Genomic DNA, 15,426 nt, shown 5'->3' on the forward strand with positions numbered 1-15,426 from the left:
GAAAGCATGTTTAATAAATTCATTGAAGGGCTTAAACTATCCACCGCACCGTTGAAAGTGGGTGATCCCACTAACAAGGTGACGGATGCTAACTCCGACAAGGGGGGAGCTACTAGTGAAAAAGCTCCTTCTTCTAGCGGTAAGATTGGCACCGGCATCTTTGCCCATGTGGAACCTCCACTTGTTTATGGTGGACCGATTCCTTCTACTCATTTGAATCATGCCGGTCCTCCCCCTAAGATTGTAAAAAATGAGGACTTTGATTCTTGGGTTTATCGCTTTAAGCGTCATTTAAATCATGTGAATACTAATCTTTGGAGAATCATTGAAGAAGGTTTCTATCCGCATGACCGAAGCAACTTCACCCCTAGAGAAGCCGCGTATAATCAATTCAATGAGAATGCTCTCTTCATCATCCAAGATGCAATTCCACCCGAAGATCTCCCTCATCTTCGGCCCTTCGCCATGGCCAAAGATGCATGGCATTGTGTTGTCTCCCTCTACCGGGGAAGCGCAAGCATTCAACGCTCCAACTATGAAGTGGTGCAAGATGAAGCCGATGAGTTTGCTATGAAAGAAGATGAAGAACCTCGTGAGCTTTATCGGAGAGTAACCAAACTCGCGGTCTCACTCCGAGATCATGGAAGCAAGGACACAGATGACAATTGGATCAAGCGCAAATTCCTCAAGGCAATGATGCCCTACCACAAGGCCATGTCCTCCGTCATTCGTCAAAGGCCGGACTTCCACACCTTGTCCTCAAGTGAAGTGTTGGATGAGTTTGTGGCTATGAGCATCTTGGACAAGACCGCCGACAATGCGATGCTACATTCTCAAAGAGCAAAGAAGCCCAACCTTGCGTTGAAGGCCAAGGTTAGTGTGGAAGAATAAGAAGAAGAGGAAGAAGAGGAGAGCAACCCCGAAGATACAAAGTACGCCTATCATGAGCACATGGATCTTGCTTCAAGGCAATTTTGGAGCAAGAAGAACACAAGGCCCAACTTCAACAAGAACAACTCAAGTGGCATGAAGGTCAAGCAACGAGTGAGGACTTGCTACAATTGTGGCAATGTGAGTCATTTTGTTGTGGAATGTCCCTACGAGAAGAGGGAGGACAATGGTGGCAAGCTCATCCGAAAGGACAAGGCCAAGTCTTTTCCCAACAAGAGCAACTTCACCAAGAAGACTCCTCCCAAGGCGTTGGTGGTCCATGAGGAGTACAATGAGGATGATGATGATGAAGATGGTGAGTCGGTTGTTGTGGCCTCCATTGCCATTGCAACAACTCCACGGGTGTCTCTCTTCAACTCACCCAATCAAAACATCACCGCCAAGTGCCTCATGGCTAAAGCTACCAACAAGGTAACCCCCAACATCAAAACTACCATCATTAATAATCCTTCCTTGATGGATTGCATTGATGAACACGAGGGTTCTAGTGTGGAGGAGAATGAGTTGAGTCTTTCATGAGTAAACTCAAGGGTAAATCCAAGAAGCACTTCGTTGCTCTCTTGGAACAACTTGGTGAAGCCAATGACATGATCGAGGCTCACGAAGATACCATCTCTAAGATGGAGGGTCATAGTCGTGAATATGCCGATGAGATTTCGGATCTTTCCAATGCCCTTGAGGAAGAGCGTGGTCTTCGTTTGGCTCTTGAGGAGTCACACAACGATGATCATGCTAAGTTAAAGAAAGATCTTGATCATGCCCTTGTAGTCTCTCGTGTGCTAACCTCCGAGAAGGCCAAACTTGGGGTTGATCTTGCTAGACTCAAGGAGGAGTTTGATATACTTGACAAGTCTCACAAGGCCTTGAAAGGTGTTCATGCTAGCCTCAAGGAGTCTCATGATCAACTCCAAGTGAAGCTAACCAAGGAGAAAGCCACCTTTCCTCATATGGTGTTAATTGATAATGCAAATGCTACTAACCCTTGTTGTGAGCATGTGCATCTTGTTGAGGAGAATGCTAAGTTGAAGGAGCAGCTTGAGAAAGGCCTTGTGTCGTTCATACAAGGTGAGAAGAACCTCAATGACCTTTTGAGCAATCAAAAGGAAGTTGTGTCCAAAGAAGGGATTGGGTTCGCACCCATGCCCAAGAACAAGAAGAAGAATGACAAGACCAAACGACCTCCCCCTCTCAAGCAAACCTTTGTGAAGGAGGGAGAGGGTGCTTCCAAGGATAAGAAGAACAATGTGAAGGGTGGTGGTGTCAAGAAAGGCAATGCCACCCCTTCCAACAAAGCCGACGACTTTAACCCTTCTTATGTGTTGTGCCGTGCTAGTGATGGGCATGTTTATGCCAAATTTGTTGGTTCTCCTCATGAGTACATTGAATGGTCTATTTGGGTTCCTAAGACCCTTGTTACTATCATCAAAGGACCCATTACAAAATGGGTACCTAAAACCAAGCCGGTGGGGGATCATGGTTGCTCGATAGTGGAGCAACTAATCATATGACCGGGAGCAAGGACTTGGTGGTGGATGTTCACAAGATTCCATCTATGCCCACCAATGTCGAGTGGGGTGATGCCTCGTCCTCTAAGGTATTGGGACTTGGCAAGGTTGTCATTTCTCATGATCTCACGATCGAGAAGGTCATGCTTGTTGAGTCCCTTGCATACAGTTTGCTTTCCGTTCGACAACTTGCACTCATGGGCTTTGCCACTTTCTTTGATGTTGATACCGTGGCCCTCTTGTGGAGCAAGATTCTTAAAGTAGCCTTTGTTGGGCATGTCGAGAACGGTCTCTATGTGATTAACTTTTCGGAGCGACCCACTAAGACCGCGACATGCCTAATGGCTAAAGTTGACGTGGGATGGCTTTGGCATCGCCGTTTAGCCCATGTCAATATGAGATCTTTGCAAAGTCTTCTCAAGGGGGACCATGTCCGTGGACTAACAAATGTTAGTTTTGCTAAAGATCGTGCTTGCAGTGCCTGTATCGAAGGAAAACTACATGAAAAGGCTCACCCTCCCACGACTATCATCTACTCGAAGAGGCCTTTGGAGCTCCTTCAAATGGATCTCTTTGGGCCTCCATACTTTGATAGTCTTGGGGGTAGAAAGTATTGCTTGGTGATTGTGGATGACTATTCAAGATACACTTGGGTATATTTTTGCTAAAGATCGTGCTTGCAGTGCCTGTATCGAAGGAAAACTACATGAAAAGGCTCACCCTCCCACGACTATCATCTACTCGAAGAGGCCTTTGGAGCTCCTTCAAATGGATCTCTTTCGGCCTCCATACTTTGATAGTCTTGGGGGTAAAAAGTATTGCTTGGTGATTGTGGATGACTATTCAAGATACACTTGGGTATATTTCTTCAAGAGGAAGAGCGAGACCCAACAAACGGTCATTGACTTTGCAAACGAAGCCCAACGTCAACACAATGCAAAGCTCTTGACAATAAGAAGTGACAACGGCACCGAGTTCAAGAACTACACCTTGGATGAGTTTCTTAGTGATGAGGGGATCAAGCATCAATATTCCGCACCTTACACCCCTCAACAAAATGATGTAGCGGAGAGGAAGAACCGGACGTTGATGGATGCGGAAGGACCATGATGGCGGAGTTCAAGTCTCCATACAACTTTTGGGCCGAAGCCATCAACACCGCGTGTCATGCATCAAATCATCTCTATCTCCGCAAAGGCTTGAACAAGACTCCATATGAGATACTCACCGGTAACAAGCCCAACCTCAAGTACTTTCGGGTGTTCGGGTGTAAGTGTTTCATTCTCAAGAAAGGTGTTCGTTTGTCTAAATTTGAGGCTAGAGCTTATGAGGGCATATTTGTTGGTTATGCTACAAACTCTCATGCTTATCGTGTCCTCAATAAGTCCACGAGACTTATTGAAGAGACGTGTAACGTGGATTTTGGTGAGAATAATGGCTCCCAAGTGGAGCAAAGTGGCACTTGTGATGTAGGTGATGAAATTCCTCCCCAAGCCATAAGAAGAATGGGTGTTGGTTTTATCCTACCCATTGAGGAACCCCTTGTGGCCGAAGGAGAAGGACAATGCTTCACTCAAGTGGAGCCATCACCAACCCAAGGCCCACACGCTTCCGAAGAACAAAGTGAAGGCCCTCATCCTCAAGAACAAGACCAAGCGCAAGATCAATCTCAAGATGGTGTTGTAACAACAAGTGATGCCCAAGGTCAAGTTCTCTCCTTCGAGCAAGTTCAAGATCAAGAGCTTCCTCGAGATCAAGAACAAGCTCAAGACGGCGCTCAAGATGATCAAGTGACCGCTCCTCGAGTCACCCCCGAGGAGGAATTGGAGCGTCGTGCCGCCAAGATTGCATCCAAGCTCTCCACCAAGGGTCATCTCATGAAGAATGTGCTTGGAAGAATTCAAAAGGGGGTAAGCACTCATAGACAATTGGCAAAGTATTGTGAACATCACGCGTTTGTCTCTTGTGTTGAACCCCAAAAGGTATATGAGGCGCTCGAAGATCCGGATTGGCTTAATGCCATGCATGAAGAACTCAACAACTTCGAGTACAACAAGGTGTGAGATTGGTGCCAAGGCCAACGGGGAACCACAATGTCATTGGAACCAAGTGGATATTCAAGAACAAGCAAGATGCTCATGGGACCATCGTTCGCAACAAGGCAAGATTGGTGGCACAAGGCTACTCCCAAGTCGAGGGTATCGACTACGGTGAAACCTTTGCTCTCGTTGCTCGCCTTGAATCCATTCGTTTGTTGATTGCTTATGCATCTCATCACAACTTTAAGTTGCAACAAATGGATGTGAAAAGTGCTTTTCTTAATGGTCCTATTAATGAGTTGGTATATGTCAAGCAACCCCCCGGGTTCGAGGATCCCTACTTTCTCGATCATGTGTATCAACTCGATAAGGCACTCTATGGCCTTAAACAAGCCCCACGTGCGTGGTATGACCACCTTACCGAGTTGTTACAAGACCGTGGATTTGAAGTTGGGCTAATCGACCCCACTATTTTTACTAAGAAGGTCAAAGGGGAGTTGTTTGTGTGCCAACTATATGTTGATAATATTATCTTTGGTTCCCCTAACAAAGCTTTCAATGAGGAATTTGCCGCTCTCATGACCTCAAAGTTCATGATGTCTTCCATGGGAGAGTTGAAGTTCTTTCTCGGGTTCGAAGTGAAGCAAAGAAGAGAAGGAACCTTCATCAACCAAGCCAAATACAATCAAGACATGCTCAAGAGATTCAAGCTAAGTGATGTCAAGCCGGCTTCCACTCCAATGCCCACCAAGTGCCAACTTGACATTGATCCCAATGGTAAAGCGGTGGATCAAAAGGTATATCGTTCCATGATTGGCTCCTTTCTTTACCTTTGTGCATCTAGACCGGATATCATGTTGAGTGTGGGAATATGTGCACGGTTTCAAGCCGGACCTAAGGAAAGCCACTTTGTGGCGGTCAAGTGAATCTTTTGATATTTGTCTCATACCCCAAACTTTGGCCTATGGTACCCAAGAGGAGCAAACTTCAAGCTTGTAGGATATTCGGACTCCGATTGGGCGGGAGACAAAGTGGATAGGAAGTCCACTTCCGGAGGGTGCCAATTTCTTGGTTGCTCTTTGGTGAGTTGGTCTTCCAAGAAGCAAAGTTGTGTGTCTCTCTCGTCCACCGAAGCGGAGTATGTGGCGGCCGGTAGTTGTTGTGCACAACTCTTATGGATGAGGCAAACTTTAAAGGATTACGGTGTCATTTGTGACAAAGTGCCTCTTTGGTGTGACAATGAAAGTGCCATCATGATTTCTCTCAACCCGGTGCAACACTTCAAGACGAAGCACATTGAGATTCGGTATCACTTCATTCGGGATCACATTAGGCAAGGGGAGACTGAGCTCAACTATGTCAACACTCATGATAACCTTGCAGATATTTTCACGAAGCCCTTGGATGAAGCAAGATTTCGCGAGTTAAGGCATGAGCTAAATATCATTGGTTCGAGCAATGTGACTTGAACCCTTGCACACCCCACCACACTCAACTTGTTGTCTAGTTTAGATGTAGGCATGGACATAGGGGGAGTGTTGTTCTCTCAATGAACTCTCCCTCCCCCCATTATGCATAAATTAATCAACTCTTTCACATTAGCCATTTTTGATGGTACTTGTGCTTCAAAGACGAGTTTTGGTCATGAGCTCAAGGATAATTCTTCGCGGTGCCATACCAATTGACTCAAACATAGGTGGCTCCGGCCACCACCCTCTCCTTGGAGAGGTTGTGGCTCGTGTTTGGTCTTTGTTGTTTCTTGCCTTTTCTTTCTTCGTGCCGAGCTTGTGCTTGTGAGAGTGAAGACTGTTTTGAACCCTGAATTTGTAGAGCGTGATGTAAATGAACCTCTATCTTTAAATCCCTGAAGTCGATACCCTATACTCGTCGATCCCGGTCAATTTAAACCCTAAATCGATCCTATGCCTGTTTGGAAGGAAAATTCCAACCGGGATCAGTCGTTTCTCTCACTGACCACATAGGCCCACCTGTCATGTTTTATCTTCTTCCTCAACCTCCTCCCGTCCGCCTCTCTCTCCTGGAATCCATCTCGTACACGACAGTCCTCGCACTGGGCTCTCTACTACCCTCTCCGCCGCTACGATTCAGCAAGCTCAAGGCCTGTCGACCATGCCGTCCTCCACCACGCTTCCCTCGGTGCCAGCTTCCATATTTCGCTCTGGCTTTTGGTCGAGCGCCTGGTGTGCACGCACCCCGGTCGATGCCTTAGTGACGAATAGGTCTTGGAGCACAGCTGACGGTGCCAGGATGTTGTCGTAGGTGTACGTCTCGGCCTTCATGGCCAGCACGACGAGGGGAGCAGCGACGGGCGCGCGAACGGGGGCACTTGGGTCGGCGCAGATTGACCTCGACACCGCGATCCTTCGACCGCTGTCGTTGCCGTGGCGGCCAGAGCTCGCCCGCGAGGCCACGGACCCCTGCAGCCGCTGTCGTCGCAGTGGCGGCCGGAGCTCGCCCGCAAGGCCACAGACCCCTGCAGCCGCTGTCGTCGGCCTACGCTAGCAAGTCGATCAGATCCGCCTGGTAGACGTACACGTACACAGCCTTGATTGATTCTCTCCTTTGCTGGCTCACACACAAATACAAATCCCACCTCATGGAACAGGCGGGCACGAGTTGATGGCTACGGCCTACACGATGCGAACGTTCGTTGCTAAAACCTGAGAGAGAGAGAGAGACAGAGAGATTGGGGATGGAAGATGAATATGACAAGTGGGCTCAGGTGGTCAGTGACTGTGGAGAGCGATCCCGACTGGGATGGTTATTTTCCTGGTGCACCAAACAGATCCAGGGTTTAGATTAATCGGGATCGATGAGTATAGGGTATCGACTTCAGGGATTTTGACGTGGAGGTTCATTTGTGTCGGGCTCTACAATCTCAAGGTTTAAAACAGACTTCACTCTGCTTGTGATGTCTCGTTTGTTAGCTCGTTGGTGTGTTCGTTCGTTTGAAGGTTCCTTGCAAAGACCCCTTTCTTCTGTTTGAAACTGCATTTTCATGGGTTCACGGTAGTACCGTGGCATGCCACGGTACTACCGCAGGGACACGGTACTACCGCAACCAGTACGACAGTAATTTTTTACTGCCGCTGGTGGAACAGTACTACCGCCCACGGCGCGGTACTTCTGCCCGGGCGGTACTACCACAATGACGCGCGGTACTACCGCGTAGTAGCGAGCGCGTGGGGGTTAAGAGCGGGCAAGGGGAGTTCCAACTCCCCCATACCCATTCACTCTTTCTCCCCATGCCGCCTCTCTCTCTCCTGCCCAAGAACAGCGCCGGAGGCCCTCGCCGGATCTCCGTCTTCGGCCGCTCTCCTTGGATTCCGACCGGTGGGATCGTTCCCCACCACTTCCTCTTGCCATGGAACAAGGTTTCTCACCAAATCCCTCTCTCCTTGGTTCGTTCTTTTGCTTCTAGGTTTTGGGGAGATGCATGTTGTTCCTGAGATTTTAGGCCAAATCTTTGCAAGAGTAGGATGTAGGAGAGTAGTGATGCGTAGAAATTGTACTTGGTATGGTGTCCCGTGGTAGATTTGATCAACCGTAGTACCGCCTCGTTGTCACGGTTGTTCTTAGATTCAAATTGGTTCGAATCTGGCGCCGTGCGGTACTACCGCGACTCAGGAGCGGTACTACCGCTCGTACGGTACTACCGCCCCTCAGGCGTGGTACTACCGTGCGAGCCGAGGTACTAAAGTCCTACTACCACTCCGAGCCACGGTACTACCATGCTGCCGCACGGTACTACCGCGACTAGGAGCGGCACTAAAATTTTAGTACCGCGCGAACAGGTTGTACTACCGTAGCTATCAAATCTTCTTCTTGGCAACTACCAAGTGCAAATTCTACTTGTTTCACCTGTTTTTTCTATGGTCTTTGCATTGATCCGTCTCGCTTCTCGTGCGTGTTTTGTGTTTTGTGTCTTAGGTGGTGGCTCTGGTGCTCCTGCTCGCCGTTCCAATCCCAGCCGTGACACGGGTTCCAAGTGTCTGCGCAACCAAGATGAAACCCCAGAAGGCTCCAATGCCCCCCAACGCAGGACCAAGACTACCGCCACCAAGCAGAAGGAGCCATCCATGGGCATGGATGAGATTCCGCAGGCAGAGTTTCTCGCTCGAAGGAGGATCAACCCTTATGTGAATCCTCTTGCCAACGTCAGAGGCAATGATCTGTTCTGGAACAAGCAGCAGAATCTCATTTATTTGGATGTGATCAAGGGCAAGCAGAACACATATGTGGACATGCACTGGATTGATATGCTTCACATGCGGGAGGAGAAGCACCGTGCCTACTTTGGTGAGGCCTTGGATCTCGTGGAGCAGTTTGCCATTGAGGATGTGATCTCTTTTCACCTGGACTATATCCCGAGCTTGTGGCCCAGTTCTTTGCTTCGGTTCACTTTCACACTGAGGAGGATCGGAGGTTGACCTGGATGACCAATGGACGTCAGCTGTCTGCTACATGGCAGGAATTCATGGCTTTGCTCAATGTACCTGATGAGGGGCTCAACACGCCCGTTGGTGTCCGCCCTCATGCCAACCCCGAGTCTGCCAACAAGAATAAGCTTATGCCATACTATGTTGAGAAGCTCCTTCCAAGCAGTAAGAAGACATGGGTTCTGAACCCTTTCCTTGAAATCATGCACCGGATCTTCCGCAACTCTCTCTTCCCACGCATTGGGGACAAGGACAAGGTGCATGCTTATCTTGTGGACATGTTGCTTCTCTGTGAGGAGGCGCGGATCTCTCAGACTCAACCCTTGGATGTTTCCCACATCATGTGGTGCGAGCTTCGCTTTGCGGTGTTCAACCGTAAGGTTCCCATCTATGGACCTTACCTGTTTCTGCTGATCTCAAAGACATGGGAGCAGCGATTCCCTCAGGATGAGTTTCTGGCCCCTGACTGGATCCGTCATGACCCCATCAGACTTCGCATCAAGCCCCAGTGGGCTAACACTACTACTCGTGCTGAGGCAGCGGCTGCTAAGATGGCTGTTGATGGGGAGGAAAGTGAGGAGGAGAATGCAGATGAGGACCGCCCTACTGGACATGCCCCTTCCTCCACTGAGCCCTCTTGGGCTAAGAAGCTGAAGGCCAAGATGAAGGCCTTGTTCTGCATGCAGGCTAAGGGGCAGTACCGGACTCATGTCGCCTCCAAGGAGAGTCGCCGTCGCGACAAGAAGATCATGAAGGTGTTTGGAGAGGAAGTTTCCGGCGGCTCCGAGGAGCACATCACTCCAGAGGCCGAGTGGATGGCCAAACAAGGTTACAAGTGGACTGATTCTGAGGAGGAGTCCATCCCCGCCGCCGAGTCTGACGGAGAGCGCGCGAGTGACTACTCCGCTTGAGCCACCACTTGTGTTGTAGGTGTCCTCTCTGCCTTTTTGGCATCTCGATGCCAAAGGGGGAGAGAGTGTAGGGATTTGCGAGTTGTGTGTCGTGTTTGGTTTGTTTGCCTTCTCGTTTGAACCTCGTTTGCTTTGGTTTAGTTTGCGCTTGTGAGACATATCTATCATATGGTGTAAGACATATGCACTCTATCACATCTTATTAAGCTTATGATATCTTGTGCTATGTATATTATGCTCTTACTTTCTATCTTGCTTAGTGTTAGCCTTTTGTTGCAAGATATGCATTGTCTATAAAATATAGGGGGAGTGTTGATCCTAGTATGTGTGTCGTGCAGTCCAAAGCACCTATCTAGATAGCACACATCTAGGGGGAGCCCGTCTATATTTTAGAGTTGTGGGTTTGCTTATGATCTATGTCTTTCCCTTTATGCAAATCCCATATTGTCATCAATCCACCAAAAAGGGGGAGATTGTTAGGGCATATTTATCCCTAAGATGTTTTGGTGAATGATGACAATGCTTTTGCGGACTAATTGTGTGCCTTGAGTATTTCAGACGTTTCGTCACTAGGCACAAGACGGTTTGGTGCCCCTCGAAGACTATTGAAGACGGCGTTTTTCTACGTTTCTTTTCGGTGGACTTGAGTCGTAGGAAAGCCGTACTATTAAGAGGGGGTCCGCTTTGAAAAGGTTTGGGTGGAATCTTCACGTACACATCTACTCCTTTTTGCACCCCCTTTCCTTTGGCTCTTTGGAGCATCCTCCATTTTATCCTCTATGCAACTTGTCTCGGTTGCTGAGCTTGGGCATGCAGTAGTACTGCTCCCTGGAGCGGTAGTACCGCACGCACCTGCGGTAGTACCGGACCTTGGTGCGGTAGTACCGTAGGAGCCCACGGTAGTACCGCACCTCAGGAGCTGTAGTACCGTGGCCCCCAGGCCAAGTGCTGCTGCGCAGCGGTAGTAGGGGCGGATGTAATTTTTTACATCCACGCCCTACACGGTAGTACCGCGCCCTGTGCGTGGTAGTACCGCGCCTCCTGGCCTGGATCAACCGCCACGCGGTAGTACCGCTCCTCATGCTGTACTACCGTGTCGGATTTTTGCGTCGACTCCAACTCAGCGGAAGTTGCCACAGATGTAATTTTTTACGTCCGTGCCTTCTCATTTTCTGGATCTCCCTGCCTAGTACCGCTAGTGTTGGGGAACGTAGTAATTTCAAAAAAATTCCTACGCACACGCAAGATCATGGTGATGCATAGCAACGAGAGGGGAGAGTGTGTCCACGTACCCTCGTAGACCGAAAGCGGAAGCGTTAGCACAACGCGGTTGATGTAGTTGTACGTCTTCACGATCCGACCGATCAAGTACCGAACGCACGGCACCTCCGAGTTCAGCACACGTTCAACCCGATGACGTCCCTCGAACTCCGATCCAGCCGAGTGTTGAGGGAGAGTTTCGTCAGCACGACGGCGTGGTGACGATGATGATGTTCTACCGATGCAGGGCTTCGCCTAAGCACCGCTACGATATTATCGAGCTGGACTATGGTGGAGGGGGGCACCGCACACGGCTAAGAGATCAATGATCAATTGTTGTGTCTCCAAGGGGTGCCCCCCCCGTATATAAAGGAGTGGAGGAGGGGGAGGGCCGGCCCTATCTATGGCGCGCCCTAGGAGGAGTCCTACTCCCACCGGGAGTAGGATTCCCCCCCCCCCTTCCAAGTAGTAGGAGTAGGAGTCAAGGAAAGGGGAGAGAGAAGAGAAGGAAGGAGGGGGCGCAGCCCCTCCCCCTAGTCCAATTCGGATTAGGCCTTGGGGGCGCCCAGCCTCTCCTCTCTCTTTCCCCTAAAGCCCAATAAGGCCCATATACTCCCCGGCGAATTCCCGTAACTCTCCGGTACTCCGAAAAATACCCGAATCATTCGGAACCTTTCCGATGTCCAAATATAGTCGTCCAATATATCGATCTTTACGTCTCGACTATTTCGAGACTCCTCGTCATGTCCCTGATCTCATCCGGGACTCCGAACTACCTTCGGTACATCAAAACACATAAACTCATAATATAACCGTCATCAAACTTTAAGCGTGCGGACCCTACGGGTTCGAGAACAATGTAGACATGACCGAGACACGTCTCCGGTCAATAACCAATAGCAGAACCTGGATGCTCATATTGGCTCCCACATATTCTACGAAGATCTTTATCGGTCAAACCGCATAACAACATACGTTGTTCCCTTTGTCATCGGTATGTTACTTGCCCGAGATTCGATCGTCGGTATCTCAATACCTAGTTCAATCTTGTTACCGGCAAGTCTCTTTACTCGTTCCGTAATACATCATCCCGCAACTAACTCATTAGTTACAATGCTTGCAAGGCTTATAGTGATGTGCATTATTGAGTGGGCCCACAGATACCTCTCCGACAATCGGAGTGACAAATCCTAATCTTGAAATACGCGAACCCAACAAGTACCTTCGGAGACACCTGTAGAGCACCTTTATAATCACCCAGTTACGCTATGATGTTTGGTGGCACACAAAGTGTTCCTCCGGTAAACGGGAGTTGCATAATCTCATAGTCATAGGAACATGTATAAGTCATGAAGAAAGCAATAGCAACATACTAAACGATCAAGTGCTAAGTTAACGGAATGGGTCAAGTCAATCACATCATTCTCCTAATGATGTGATCCCGTTAATCAAATGACAACTCATGTCTATGGCTAGAAAAGTCAACCATCTTTGATTAACGAGCTAGTCAAGTAGAGGCATACTAGTGACACTATGTTTGTCTATGTATTCACACATGTATCAAGTTTCCGGTTAATACAATTCTAGCATGAATAATAAACATTTATCATGAAATAAGGAAATAAATAATAACTTTATTATTGCCTCTAGGGCATATTTCTTTCAGTCTCCCACTTGCACTAGAGTCAATAATCTAGTTCACATCGCCATGTGATTTAACACCAATAGTTCACATCACCATGTGATTAACACCCATAGTTCACATCGTCATGTGACCAACACCCAAAGGGTTTACTAGAGTCAATAATCTAGTTCAGTTCGCTATGTGATTAACACCCAAAGAGTACTAAGGTGTGATCATGTTTTGCTTGTGAGAGAAGTTTAGTCAACGGGCCTGCCACATTCAGATCCGTATGTATTTTGCAAATTTCTATGTCTACAATGCTCTGCACGGAGCTACTTTAGCTAATTGCTCCCACTTTCAATATGTATCCAGATGAAGACTTAGAGTCATCTGGATCAGTGCCAAAACTTGTATCGACGTAACCCTTTACGACGAACCTTTTGTCACCTCCATAATCGAGAAACACATCCTTATTCCACTAAGGATAATTTTGACCGCTGTCCAGTGATCTACTCCTAGATCACTATTGTACTCCCTTGCCAAAAACAGTGTAGGGTATACAATAGATCTGGTACATAGCATGGCATACTTTATAGAACCTATGGCTGAGGCATAGGAAATGACTTTCATTCTCTTTCTATCTTCTGCCGTGGTCGGGCTTTGAGTCTTAATCAATTTCACACCTTGTAACACAGGCAAGAACTCTTTCTTTGACTGTTCCATTTTGAACTACTTCAAAATCTTGTCAAGGTATGTACTCATTGAAAAAACTTATCAAGCGTTTTGATCTATCTCTATAGATCTTGATGCTCAATATGTAAGCAGCTTCACCGAGGTCTTTCTTTGAAAAACTCCTTTCAAACACTCCTTTATGCTTTGCAGAATAATTCTACATTATTTCCGATCAACAATATGTCATTCACATATACTTATCAGAAATGTTGTAGTGCTCCCACTCACTTTCTTGTAAATACGGGCTTCACCGCAAGTCTGTATAAAACTATATGCTTTGATCAACTCATCAAAGCGTATATTCCAACTCCGAGATGCTTGCACCAGTCCATAGATGGATCGCTGGAGCTTGCACATTTTGTTAACACCTTTAGGATCGACAAAACCTTCTGGTTGCATCATATACAACTCTTCTTTAATAAATCCATTAAGGAATGCAGTTGTGTTTATCCATTTGCCAGATCTCATAAAATGCGGCAATTGCTAACATGATTCGGACAGACTTAAGCATAGATACGAGTGAGAAACTCTCATCGTAGTCAACACCTTGAACTTGTCGAAAACCTTTTGCGACAATTCTAGCTTTGTAGATAGTAACACTACTATCAGCGTCCGTCTTCCTCTTGAAGATCCATTTAATCTCAATGGCTCGCCGATCATTCGGGCAAGTCAATCAAAGTCCATACTTTGTTCTCATACATGGATCCCAACTCAGATTTCATGGCCTCAAACCATTTCGCGGAATCTGGGCTCATCATCGCTTCCTCATAGTTCGTAGGTTTGTCATGGTCAAGTAACATGACCTCCAGAATAGGATTACCGTACCACTCTGGTGTGGATCTCACTCTGGTTGACCTACGAGGTTCGGTAGTAACCTGATATGAAGTTACATGATCATCATCATTAGCTTCCTCACTAATTGGTGTAGGAGTCACAGGAACCGGTTTCTGTGATGAACTACTTTCCAATAAGGTAGCAGGTACAGTTACCTCATCAAGTTCTACTTTCCTCCCACTCACTTCTTTTGAGAGAAACTCCTTCTCTAGAAATGATCCAAATTTAGCAACGAATATCTTGCCTTCAGATCTGTGATAGAAGGTGTACCCAACTGTCTCCTTTGGGTATCCTATGAAGACACATTTTTCCGACTTGGGTTCGAGCTTATCAGGATGAAACTTTTTCTTATAAGCATTGCAATCCCAAACTTTAAGAAACGACAACTTTGGTTTCTTGCCAAACCGCAGTTCATATGGTGTCGTCTCAACGGATTTAGATGGTGCCCTATTTAATATGAATGTAGCTGTCTCTAATGCATCACCCCAAAACAATAGTGGTAAATCGGTAAGAGACATCATAGATTGCACTATATCCAATAAAGTATGGTTATGATGTTCGGACACACCATTATGATGTGGTGTTCCAGGTGGCACGAATTTGTGAAACTATGTCACATTGTTTTAATTGAAGACCAAAATCGTAACTCAAATATTCGTCTCTGCGATCAGATCGTAGAAACCTTATTTTCTTGTCACGATGATTTTCCACTTCACTCTGAAATTCTTTGAACTTTTCAAATGTTTCGGACTTATGTTTCATCAAGTAGATATACCCATATCTGCTCAAATCATCTGTGAAGGTCAGAAAATAACGATACCCGCGAGCCTCAACACTCATCGGACCACATACATCAGTATGTATGATTTCCAACAAATCTGTTGCTTGCTTCATTGTTCCGGAGAACGGCGTTTTAGTCATCTTGCCCAAGAGGCATGGTTCGCAAGCATCAAGTGATTCCAAAATCCCATCAGCATGGAGTTTCTTCATGCGTTTTACACCAATATGACCTAAACGGCAGTGCCACAAATAAGTTGCACTATCATTATTAACTTTGCATCTTTTTGGCTTCAATATTATGAATATGTGTATCACTACGATCGAGATCCA

Source organism: Aegilops tauschii, chromosome 1, assembly GCF_002575655.3.
Source record: "Aegilops tauschii subsp. strangulata cultivar AL8/78 chromosome 1, Aet v6.0, whole genome shotgun sequence".
NCBI classification, from domain to species: Eukaryota; Viridiplantae; Streptophyta; class Magnoliopsida; order Poales; family Poaceae; genus Aegilops; species Aegilops tauschii.